The sequence below is a fragment of the Triturus cristatus genome, chromosome 5_1 (assembly GCF_964204655.1).
Source record: "Triturus cristatus chromosome 5_1, aTriCri1.1, whole genome shotgun sequence".
NCBI lineage: Eukaryota > Metazoa > Chordata > Amphibia > Caudata > Salamandridae > Triturus > Triturus cristatus.
In genome coordinates, this window is record NC_140587.1 from 301,264,074 (window position 1) to 301,277,135 (window position 13,062).

Sequence of the window (13,062 nt, forward strand, 5' to 3'; positions counted from 1 at the left end):
GAAAAGGACTCCCAAGTTTTGGGTTGAGTATAGAATACTGACAAACGCTCAAGATTAATACTTGGTGATGGGAGTGTTGTTTTATTTTATTCTTTATTTTTCACTTGACAATATTTCTTTTTAATTTTATATGGGTTTTTATTGCAATAGGGAAATGTACTGTTTGATTCTTTTTAATGCATGGATGATGGCTGTTGTACATAATTGGAGTTTTTAATTTGTGTAGGATTTTAATGACATAAACTGAAAAAATAAAGAATTTGATTTGCTTGGGATGAGGTATATCCTCAGCAAGAATAAAGTGAAGCACCTTTGAAGAATAAAAGTTAATGGACGGCCAGAACCCAGGCCGATTTCAGGTTGGACTGCAATGGAGTGGAAGTTGATACATGAAGTACATCCTCCCGGTAAAATCTGTTTAATAAAAGTAATTTAATGGAAGTCAAAATCCTTCAGTGGGGGCAAGACCCAAGTTTGAAACTGGTGAAGGTCCTTCAAAGGCAGATTCACTGTCGTCAAGCTCCTGTTGGAACATGAGTGACTGAAGCTAATTGAGAGTGAGAGAAGGGAAATGACAGTGAGAGAGAAAAACACCTCAAGTTACCTGATGTCAAATCTGGCTGCCTGGTTGAGTGGTCTGATGAGATCTAGTGCATGTGAATCAATGTAATGCCTACACCCAAACAATGGCAAGAAAGGAGACATATTTGTAACTTGCTTACTCTTGCTTCAAACTCCAGTTGTTTTTATTACTTGTTGCTGAGGTGTAATTGTTAGTTCAGCTGGGTGCTATAACACAACTGTGTACTATATAAAATACAACTTGTTTGGGCGCCAAAAGCACAGAGCTAGACAAAGCTGGGTTTCATAAGTGCCAAGGTCGCTTCATCGTTGGGATGGACTGGCTGCCTCGCTCCTGTCTAAGGGTTTACCTTAAGACTTAATCCCCTTTTTGGTTCTCAAAATCCTAAAACAAGCAAGGATAGAAGTCATAGCTGGTCTGGAGTCCATAAGAGCAGATACCTTTTCTAACATGACCTGTTAAAACTATTTTCTGTGTGGCAAAACCTTCGGAGAAGTACAAACTTGTTTTTCTTTTCCACTTAAAGTATAACCACCTTGCCTCAGCACATTGTCCCGGTCTGCGGAGGTTAAAAAGTTTGTTTGGCACCCTTTTCTCCAGTTGTTAATATAGCACTTTCTGGTCACTCCTGCTGCAATCCACTCCCCTCTCCCCAGCCCCTGGCCGGTTCGGGTCTCTCTACTGCTATGGCTGCTTTAGGGTCCAGTCCTCTGTGGTCATCTCAGCAACTTTGGCCCTCAAACAAACAAAATGGAGAGCTGTTCCAGTCGATGGGCGCCAGGCAGAAGTTAGCGTCCATTTTCTTCCAGCAGGGCCTTCTCCTTCAGGTGTAGTCGTCATAGCAATAAGAATGTTTTGAGGTCATGGTGATGAAGGGCCAGTCTTATCCTGTGAACCAGCCAGTGATTGAGAATTTTCTGTGCGCAAACTGGCTACTTTCGTACCTTATGGCCACCTCCTTTTGCAGCTAGTAATTACATTTATTCTGGATGGTCTTCGGAGTTTAGCAGTTCACCACCTGGGCATTTACATCCACTTTGATCTATTTATGTATCTATCATTTGAAGCTCATTATGCAGAGATACAGAGGGTCTTTGAGGCGTGGAGGAATTTGTCCTTATAACAGAGAAGCTATGGTAAGGTTTTCCACACCAGCTCCAGTCACTTGCTCTGATTTTTATAGCATTTGTCTGAAAGATAGCTAAGTGGAGTACCAGACTGACAGACGCCTGTGGACAATATGAAGCAGACTAGGACTTAAGGCAAACTGAAGTTTGTAATTTTAGGATCCAAAACCCAATTTGGAGAATTTGGTTTATAATAGCCAGCGATTGCCACATTTTTTTACAAGAAGCAATATGTATGCAGCACTGCTAGTATACACAGCAGGTTAACAATGTGAATAGGATAAGAAACTTGTGTACGCACGAGATCAGGTGTAGAGGGAGAGCGGATTGTTGAAAGCTTATTGGGTTATATCTTCACGTGAGTAAGTTCAGCGTTGAAGCGGCTCTATCATAGCACGTGATTCGTTAACACGAAAGATTGGAATATGATTGGTTAACATATAATTTTGAAAGCTCGGACACGGAAGTGCCGCTTTGACGATTTCGCCAGGTTCTCAACCGGCGCAGACACGAACGCTTGGAAGTAAGTAAATGGGAGGCAGCTAGTGAGAGCACGGAGCCATCTGAGGTCGTTGATCATTAGGGGGTAGCGCGTAGCGTTACAATTTTAAGAGAACGTCGCCCCGCTGTTAATGACACGGGTAGCCTTTGCCCTGTAAGATCGGAATAATCTCTGTAATATAAATCAGCAGATGTTCCGCAGGTTCTGGCACGTGTTCCTTTGTATTATTTTGGCGCACATTGCACTTGTCCTAGGTTAACCAATGACGTGGTTGCATTGCAATTTGAGAGATCATAAGATTCATTCATGTGAATCTGCTGACGTGCTTGAGCATTTCCTCGTAGGATCTTTGGGCACATTTGACCTATGTTTTTCTATGATGTGGATATTTGAGGCATGACTGACTTGAGCCTGATCTGTTTTTTTAAAAATCTTTTTCCTAGACCCCTGAGGAAGGGTTGGTACTTGACCCGAAATGCATTGGGTATCATGAAAAGCGTTGTGTTGTATATACTATTTTGGAAGTTGAAAATAACATTCCATGAGTTAATGGATGAATTAATAAATGAATGAAGTAATTGAATTCCCAGAAACATTGAAATTATTTCTTTGATGAAAGTGGAACTACGATAAGAAACGTAACGTTTCAATAAAAGTGCACACATCTCAGGGACTGGTTCTCCTGACCCATGGAGTTTAATATTATGTAGGGCACTGACAGACACAGTGCAACGGATGTAGTAGCACACCACGAATGTATATAGCACTGGTCATTATCATTTGAAATTGGAGTGCACTCAGAAACAAAACTGTGATTATATGGTGCTACGATCCCATACATCAATCTCCCCACGAGCCAGCCCCACTCATTCACTTTCGACTTCATCCACGCTCACATCAGTAATACGAGCTTCAGAGGATTTTGAGTTCACATCTGATGTGTTAACAGAATTACTGAGCTGTCTCCGATCACTCAGATCATCTTCTAATTTGTCATCCCTCCTGTTCAACTTCATAAGCGACCCTTCTGCCAACCCCCATTCTAGAACATCTCGGCACCAATAAACCACTGTTGGGAAATGCTGTCCAATCCAAATTATAGCCACCCTCCGTTGGGCTAATACTAGGGCCAGGTGCAGGAACTTATAAGCCATTTTCCACTTATTTGGCCTCTTAACATGATCCATTAGGCAAGGAAGTGAGGTGTCAGCGATATGAATGTGTGCGATCCTACGCAGTTCTGACACCACTTGCGTACAGTGGTCCGGTATTGTGGGGCACCACCAAGCTAAATGCATGAAACCAGCACCATTGGCCTGCATCAAGGACAGTCATCAGGTCTGAGGGGATATAAACGATGAAGTGTTGGGGTTACATAAGTCCTTGAAGGAAATTAAAGTGTATCAATTTAAACCGGGCATTACATGACACTATATGCGTAAGCCCCGCCACAGCTGTCCACTCGCTATCCGACAGTGGGGTCCCAGGCTCAACATCCCATGGCTTCCGAGATTTTGGCACTAGGCCAGTAGAGTCTTGTCTTATGGCCCTGTAAAGCCGGGTTATCAGGTGACGACCTGTGCCACATGTAAGCAGAATGTTCAGCGTGCATGTGGAGTGTGGGGCGGATATTGGGCCAAGTCACCCTGGCATTATCGACTAGACCCGCATAGTGTAAGGATTGTCCCTGCCCAAGTGTAAATATGTCACAAGCCTGTTCATATGTAAGGAAGGATTTGCCAGGGTATATAACTCTCGAAGTCTCGCTCCCACCCTCCGGCCTAACATGGAAGGACATATGCTCCATCATTTGCTGGACTGGAGCCAATATCCATATGGGAACTTCTCTATGAAATGGGGCATGTTTTAGTATTTTTTCAACGTACTGTTGCCAGATATGTGCGATGTGGTGCACTATGTATGGTCACCATCAACCTAAATGCATGAAACCAGCGCCATTGGCCCGCATTAAGGACAGTCATCAGGTCTAAGGGGATTTATACGGTGAAGTGTTGTTGGGGTTATAAAAGTCCTATGAAGGAAATTAAAGTGTAACACTTTAAACCGGGCATTACATGACACTGTATGCGTTAGCCCCGCCACAGCTATCCACTCGCTATCTGACAGTGGGGTCCCAAGCTCAACATCCCACAGTTTCAGAGATTTTGGTACTAGGCCAGTAGAGTTCTGTCCCATGGCCCTGTACAGCTGGGTTATCAGGTGGCGACCTGTGCCACATGTCAGCAGAATATTCAGCTTGCAGGTGGAGTGTGGGGCAGCTGGAAAATTGGGCCAAGTCACCCTGGCAATATCGGCCAGACTCGCATAGTGTAAGTATTGTCCCTGCAAAGGGTGTCATCCGTGTACATGGAGATAACGTGACAAGTGTCTCCCAATCTAATACCACTCTTGGCCAATTCTAGTTCTTTCTAGATCGCCAATGAGTCTATTGCTAAGGTGAACAACAAGTGGGACAGGGGGAAACCCTAGTGCGTCCCTCAGCCCATCTGCTATGTGTCAGAGCGGTACTGTCCAACCCGTACCCTGGCAAACGGTTGTGAGTAAAGCAACTGAACCCACAGTCGAAACTGTGATCCTATCACTACCGCTTTCAACACTCCTAGCAGGCAGCCCCAATCTACTGTACTGAACGCCTTCTCGAGGTCTATCGATACCAACGCAAGTTCTTCACCTCTGTGTTTTGCTTCACAAAGTATGTGGGTCTGACCACGCAAATTCATGCCAGTGTGTCTGCCGGGTATGAAGCCACATTAGTCCTCCTGGATCAGTTGTGGCATGTGTGGCGCTAACCAATTGGCCAGTAACTTACACAATATCTTGATGTCTCAATTTATCATTGTAAGCGGTCTATAGGCCGCGGGGTTCGATTTATCACCCATGGGTTTTATGAACATACAAATCTCCCCTTCCCTCATCCATGGGGGAAGTACCCCTATTTGCTGTGCCTCGGTCAATACCTGAAGGAGACCCTGGTTCATTGTTGCGGAAAAGGCATGGTAAAATTCAGCTGTAAACCCAACCTCTTCTCCCCCCCCACCCCCCCACCCGGCGCCTTCGCTCTCAGAAGTGCCTTCAATGACTCCCTGCGGTCCTCTTGGGTGAGCTGGGTGTCCAACTCAGCTACACTCGGGGGCTAGAGTCACGGGAGGTGCGGGCCCTCCATGAACAGAAGAACACGGCTCAGGTGACAATTTGGTTGGCTGTGTAAACCTTTTGCAAATGCTGCTGGAAAACTTTCACAATTCCATACCTAGTACCACCCTGGTGCCATCATTAGTTACCAGATATGAAGTCAAGGGTGGTGAGTGATCTTTCTGCAGTATCCCGGCCAGTAACCGTCCTGTCTTGTCCCTTTCCCTATGAAGGCGTTGCCTGTACTGTTTGAATATATATCTAGGCGGTCCCAAGTGCCACTAATTCATCTGTGCAGTGTTTGTTCCCGAGGGTAGTGCTCCATTTGTATGGGCCCCCTGCCTGCAGAGCAGCCAGCTCTCTTTGCCAGTCAGTAAGCTCCCTCTGTAGTTGCCTACGGACGCCGATTGTAAGACCCAGACACGTCCCTCGCAACATGGCCTTCAGTGCCTCCTACTCATTGGCTCTGGAAGATGTAGTGGCCCAATTAATTGTCATATAGTCTGACATTGCCAGCGATAGAGCCTCTCTCCCTTCTGGATCCTCGAGGACGTCTGCAGGCATCCTCCAGCACCGAGACCCCTCCATCTGTCTACCCCTTCTCACTATTCAGCTAACCGGAGCAGGGTCTGACAAAACCCGTGCCATGTGCGTCACCCCACGTCTTCCTACCAAGGAACATTAGCCATCAATATTCTGTCCAGGCTACTGTAGGTACTGTGTGTCGCCGAGTAGCAAGTGTAGACCTGATGAGTTGGGGGCCCAGTCTCTAGATGTCAAGGATGTCCAGGTCATGCATAACCCCCTGTAGGGCTTTCGTCATCTGGGGTTTCGTGCCGGCCTTGGTTGGTGACCTGTCTATGCTAGGGTCCAAGATGCAATTGAAGTCTCCCATCCATATAATTGGCACTCCTACATCATGTACAATCAAGTCATGCATGTTGTAATAGGATAAGGGGTCGTCTGTGTTTGGTGCTATGAGTTTAGCATAGCTAAGTCACGTCCATTTAGTTCTTCCCTAATATACACAAACCTGACGCCCATGTCGGTCTCTAAATATGTACGGGTGAGCGGGGTCCCAGGCGCCACCCATATTAAGGTGCCCCTGGTGTATGTAGAATAGGAGGAATGGTATACGTGGCCACGCCACTTTCTAGCTAATCACGCAGCACCTGAGTCATCCAGGTGTGTTTCATGTAGACACGCTATGGAAATTATATGTTTTTACAAATATGATTGTACTCTATACCTGTTTTTCATACATTCCTAGTCCTCTGACATTCCATGTCAGTACTGTACGGTCCGATCCCATCCTGGCAGCATAATATTGCTGAGCATCGTTCTCCACACCACATCCCATCGCCCACCTCAACTGACTGCAGCCAAGAAATAAACTGAAACACATAACTCTTAACCAAACATTCCCTCCCCTTCCATGGGCATGTATTGTGGAACTGAAATGCCATTACTGCCCACACCTTGCTGGTGTCAGGACGTACACAGCTACCCATACGGTCCAACAGAGACCAACAACCATACTGCAACAACCAGCTTCCCGGCCAATCACTCTGTGCCACTTAGCACTAGATAACCCCCTTAGCGCTCGCATTATCTCCTCATTAATGCTTGCATGATCCCCGCCCTCGCAATGACTTCATCTGATATAGGTGCAAAATGCATCAATGTCGAAGACTCATGTCTTATCAGAACCAACCTGTATTATTTCCCACTCCAGACCAAATAGCCAGCCACCCTAGGGATTCCCAAATGCAATGACTCCAGTCATTAATACGTCACCATCTCCCTGTGCCAACAGCAGTCTTGTGTCCGGTATACAGTCCGTTGGTTGTGCTGAGCATCGAAGCAACTATCCCCTCGTTGTGGGGGGGTCCTCCTCCTCCCGGGCTGTTCCCATGCTCATCTCGTCTGCAAGGTACTCTTCTACGACCGTGGCCCTGTGCTCTCCCAGGGAGGCTGTGTTGGAATCATTACCAACCGAACTAGACTGTTGCCCGTTGTCTTTTACGCCGAGTGCCCTATCTTTTACGTTGGTTACATGGTTCATGTGGGGGAGAGAATCGCCTCGAATTTCCAGCCATTCCCACATTTCCTCAGGTGTATCGAAGAAGTGCACCTTCCCCTGTGCCAATACTTTCAGTTTTGCGGGGTACAGGAGCATATACTGATATTGAAGGGTTGGTAGCTTCTGTTTTACCCCTAGGTAGGATTTCCATAAGTCCTGCACTTCTTTAGTGTAGTCAGGGAATATGATGATCTTGGAATTATCATTGTGTAGGTCGGGATGTTTCCGCGCCACCCGGACGATAGTATTTCTGTTCCGAAAATTAAGGATTTTGGCGATTATGGCCCTCGGTGATGCCCCTGGGGGTGGCTGCACGAGTGCCCTATGTGCCCTCTACAGAGACGTCAGACAGGCCCTGAGGGTGAAGTTTGGTGCAGACCTGGGTCTCCAGGAACTGTTCAGCCGAGGCCCTTTCCACTCGTTCCGGGAAAACCCAGGATGCGGATGTTGTTTCACCGGAACCATCCCTCGGCCTCCTCGGCTCTCCATTCCAAGGCTTTAGTGAGCGTTGACATCTGTGCCATTTGGTGTTTGAGGGTGGAAACCTCCCCTTGCAGATCTGCAATATTACCTTCTACGGATGTCACTTTGTCTGCCACTTTGCATAGGTCCGTCCATAGCAAATTCACATCCAGGGTCGGACTGGCCGTAGCGGGCACCGGGCAATCCCCCGGTGCGCCGCACAGGTGGGGGCCGGTTTTGGGCCCCTGCAGGCCGTTTCTAGGTCTCGCCTGAGACAGCGCTTTAGCGCTGCTCTGGCGAGACTTATAGTAAGCGACTTTTGGAAGTGGAAACGAGTGCATTTCAGGCCGCCAACTACAGTGCATGTGCTCCAGGCGCGCGCACCATTTGGCAGCCTGAAAGCATTCGTTTTCTTTCACTTTCGCGGCCGCTTTGATGTTTGATCGCGATTGCGATCACTTTCGCGGCCGCTTGTTCTTGTTAGATGTTATATTTTCCCTTGTACTCGGCTGCAGTTGATTTATTTTTTACATAGCGCCAAGAAACTACTGGGAAATTATTAAAACCGCCTGCCACTTTTGCCGGAGGAATGCTCGCAACTGCCATTATTTACCCCAGACCTCTCACTTCCGGGTGAAACGCTTCTCCGCTGATAGCTTAAAGCGCTTCATCCGTGCTCTGGTGCCGCTACAGTGCGCGTGTTGGTGTGTACACGGTTCACTTCATACGGCCAGTGCAGACCAGCCTGTGCTCTTGGTGTTGTGCAAAGAACCATAACCTTGCCCCTCCCCCGCCCCACAGCGCATCAGACAGCATTTTATGTGCCTGCGTATGCACAGCACGTCGTGTTTTTGTATAATACATTTTATTTATATAAGTGCTGCAGATGACATTATGTGCAGTGCTTCGTGCCACTGACAACTTAACTTTCTTGTCTAAGGGGAGCACGTGCCAGTGGAGCGCGCATCTCACAGAGCGCCCGAGCTGGGCTCGGCGCTGCGGTTCACTAGGACACGCCCCAGATTTAGTATGTTATACTTGTATCCCTTATCAATAAATCTACGCAACTGTGGCTCGGAAGACACTGCTAGTGAATGGCCAGCAGTACAGTACAGCTCTAAAAGTGCAACAAGGATGTGCACAAGAGCTGTGCAATCAACCGGACCAAACTGCTTGGAGGGCAGGTAAAAAGCGCTTCACCCAGGATGGTGCTGTGCAAGCGCACTCTGCCCTCACATCTTTTTTTGTGCACGGCATGCACTGCACGCCCTATGTGTATGGACCTGCGGTGAGTGTGCACAAGTATGAAAGTCACCTGGTTTAACTATGAGACCCGCACAATGTGTATAAGCACCCTCACAAACTAAATTACGACTTAACATCTTACATATCAGTTATTATTATCCAGCTCAGTGTCGATCGTGCTCTCAGATGTGAGGCGCTTCATGTGCACTCGGCACTGTGCAGTGCGGTGCCCTCAGTGCATGAATGAGTTCACTTGCCGCTGCTCTGTGAGCTGAGGAAGTTGAAAGGAGAGAGTGCCCAAACCAACTCTCCCATTCCCCTCGGACCCCAGCGCCATCCCAAAAAAAAACCCAAGCATTTGCAATGCAATAGGTCTCGCAGTTACACGAGTTAAAGCTATTGGCATTGTAAATGACAATGCCAATAGGCATTGTTATTTGCAATGTCAATAGCTCAAACTCGCGTAAATGCGAGACCTAATGCATTGCAAATGCTTGTTGTACAGGGCCGTTCTTGCAGCATAGCTGCAAAATCGGCCCTGTAACAAAATCGGCCGAAAACCGGCCCTGGCACAGAGCTCGGCGGCTCCCGAGGGGGCCGGCCGAGCACTTTGCCAGGGCTGGTTGTGGTTCCCAGTCCAGCCCTGTTCACATCTATGGATACTGCTTGAGTGGATTCCGCTTGTTCTTGTAGTTTTCCATCATCACTGGGGCCCGATTGCCGCGCAAGTCTCCTGAGTGGGGTGACGCGACATGGTGTATCGGGTAATCGTGTTTGTAGACGTAGCGTGCCCCGCCTTGTCTTTACCCATGTTGTGGCTCCCCAGAAGAGGGCACCAGTAGTGAGCAGAGATTTCAGTGATGTCCTGGATGTTCTACTTCCCAGCTCAATCCTCCAGGCCTATGTGCCATATGTGTTAATCCCACTGATCGTTATAATTAGGGGTGGGCGGAATTTGCGAAATCCACTTTCGCAAATTATCGCGAAAATGTTAAAAATTATCGCAAACACGCGGAAATATCGCGAAGATGCAGAAGTTTTTTTCCCGCATGTTCGCGAGATTTTCTGCATGGTTGCGGCTCGCCAACTTACCCATGTGGTTGCTCGCGGGCGCGGCCATCTTGTTTTCAGTTGTCTCGCGGTGCATGATCGCGAGAAGAAAGACGTGATCGCGCGACGCATGACGTCACTGCGGGCGCGAACTGTCGCGAGACAGCGCAAATGGCTAAAAACAATACAACATCTCATGGAGAACGCGACCGGATCAAGAAAACTTGTCGGCGAACGCAGGGATTCAGGTAAGGCGATTGCACGCGCGCGAGAATGTATTATTTGACAGCGCGAGCAAGAAACAAATTATCGCCAAGCTGCGGAATGCGGAAATTTTGACATTTTTGCGCTTTCCGCGGAACGCGAAAATGTAAAATTATCGCAATTTCCGCGAACGGAACGAAATTTTATCCCAGGCCTAGTTATAATGCGCTCTGCCCTGCAAGCATCGCCTGGGCCCTGTGCCCCTGAGGCCCTCCAATCCTAGAGTCAAGTCGCTCAGGGGCCCCTTCAGCTCCGCCACCGGGACTTCACCCGCTTGCCACTGATTGGTCGGATCACGTCATCACTGAACACGCTCACCCATGACTCACTCACTGGTTCCGTGTGTATCTACGCCCCAGCGCTTCCAAGGGATGGTAGTAATCCTATGGCAATACCAAATGCAAACATAAAAAACACTCTCCGACACTTTAAACATGTCTATTTCAAAGTCAAATATTCTGCTAAAACAGTTTCCATTGAATTAAGGCAGAAAATAAATGATTGTGAGTAAAATAAAGTGCCGCAATAATGCTGCAAAATTTCAATTTTTGTGCCACAAAATTTCCATGTTTGTGCCACAAAATTTGCACAAATTAGCCTCTACCTGCAATTTTGGAGAATATTTTGAAGAAACAATAAGAGAGAAATTCATGCTAAAATGCAAAAGTGATACAATTAGAGAAAAATGTGGGTTTAAGGATATTTCTGAATTGAAGGAAGTCCTTAATATAGCCAAACGTGTACAGCATTCGTTAGCTCATGTGCAGGAGCTACATAAAAATAAAGCTCTGTCATCTACTGCTCAAGCTATCAGTGCTGAAACCAAACCTCTAATTGAAGCAATTTATACTCTGCCATTTAAACGAATCTGAAGTTGTGGCAATCCAGGACACATGGCCAATTCAGATGTACGACGGAATAAGGACAGCCTTTACAATGAAAGCTTTTAGAGCGCCTGCATTACAACGGCAATGCCCTTACAACTCCAGTCTTTACTACGAAACTCTTTTTCACAGTAATCATGCAAATGCCATTTTCACGAACCACAATAGCCCCCATACTTTACCACGCTTACATTAAAATGCCTAATGCTAAAATAGATATTAGCTATGTTTTTGTGAAACGCAGACTGAATGTTCCTGACGTAGTCTTTCCTTTATGTTATTTATTTTCAGGCAAAGTGTCACATATTGCTGAAAGTGTCACTTCCTGCGTCATTCTTTCTGTAACTGACAGCAGCACTGCACGTAAATATTTCAGGACAGTAAGTGTAAGTAAGTAAGGAAGTATGTCCATGTGTTAGTATTCTTAAAATGGAAATCTAACTAGGAAAAGAATTGTATGGTCTCCAAAATATTCCCTTTGGTATAAATCATCTTGAGCATGGTAGTGTTGGAGACCGCAATTAAATGAATTAAGTAAGTGTAAGTAAGTGTAACAGGAAGTATTCTGTTTAGTTGTCTTTGTTCTGTTTCTGTTCCGTTGCCGCTTGAGTAGGGGAAAGTTAATCGCTCTTATGGAGTCCTGCATTTTGATTACTTTATAGGACGCACACCTGTTGCCCTAAAATCTGCGGCTGCCCACAGCCCCCGCAGGGAGCCAGCACAGTGGGCGCCCCCCCTTAGTTCCATTTGGGCATTTCCCCACCCCCACTCTCTACTACGGGACTCCGGGAGGAGTCCCCTTTCAGGGCGCGCCAGACACGTCATGTCCAGCGCGCCGGGGGATGGGGAGGGTATTTAGGCCTCCCCCCTCCATTTTAGATCCTCTTTGTTGCCTGTCACGCCGTCTCCCACCCTACCAGGTGCCCGGCATGAGACAGTCAGGTGAACTACAGAGGAAGTTGTAATGTTTTCTTTGTCGTTGCAGGCGGAGTTACAGGGCGTTCTGGAAGCAGTTTGGGTACAGAAGGATACCTCTGCAAGAGCACAATAGGGGTGCCAGAGCCAAATCCCAGGAGCCTCATGGGAGGGTCCTGGTACAATGACGTCGGCGCCCCGTTAGTCCTTCGGGCGATTTTGGGCCTGAACAACTGGGGGCTTGCCCTGAAAGGGGCATGAGTAATAAGGGACCAATGTGTCACGTGATCCAGTAAGGGGATCACCCCTATAAGGGTAGCGCTGATTGGGTTTTCCACAGTGCTTGGCTCATCAGGCAGGCAGGGCAGCATAGTTTGGTACAGCTGCCTGCCCTTGGATCGCCCGTAAGATAACCCACCGTATTTGCATACTTTTGTATGGAATAAACCTGCAGCAATATTTTCTCCAAACAAAAAGTTGTGTTGTGTATTTATTCATGCATGCCTATTCTGCTGTGGTGTGGGTGGGGTCTATAATAGAACTAACCCCTTGCATAGTTCTGAGTCCTCAGACCCACACCAGGCGTTGACTCAAATCTGCATTTCATTTTTGTTGAAATGACGAGAAGCACACCCTTAGCCCTAAAATGTGCACACTTGGTATGCTGCCTATCTTAGTGGCCAATTCTTTTTAGCTTAAAAATTTAGTTATCACAGATTTTCGTTATATTGCTTTCCGCGTTGTAACATCCGGCGCTGTAATGCCTCAGTCGGAATTCAGACTTTGTTGTAAAG

General features: G+C 47.1%; 1 long non-coding RNA gene across 1 annotated transcript; it reads left to right on the top strand.

Moving 5' to 3' along the window:
* Positions 1-2,153: 2,153 nt before the first annotated feature.
* Positions 2,154-12,717, top strand: LOC146830826 (uncharacterized). The gene is made up of 3 exons (XR_014961196.1): positions 2,154-2,233; positions 11,645-11,739; positions 12,339-12,717. It is a non-coding gene; the product is annotated as an uncharacterized LOC146830826 (long non-coding RNA).
* Positions 12,718-13,062: the final 345 nt, after the last annotated feature.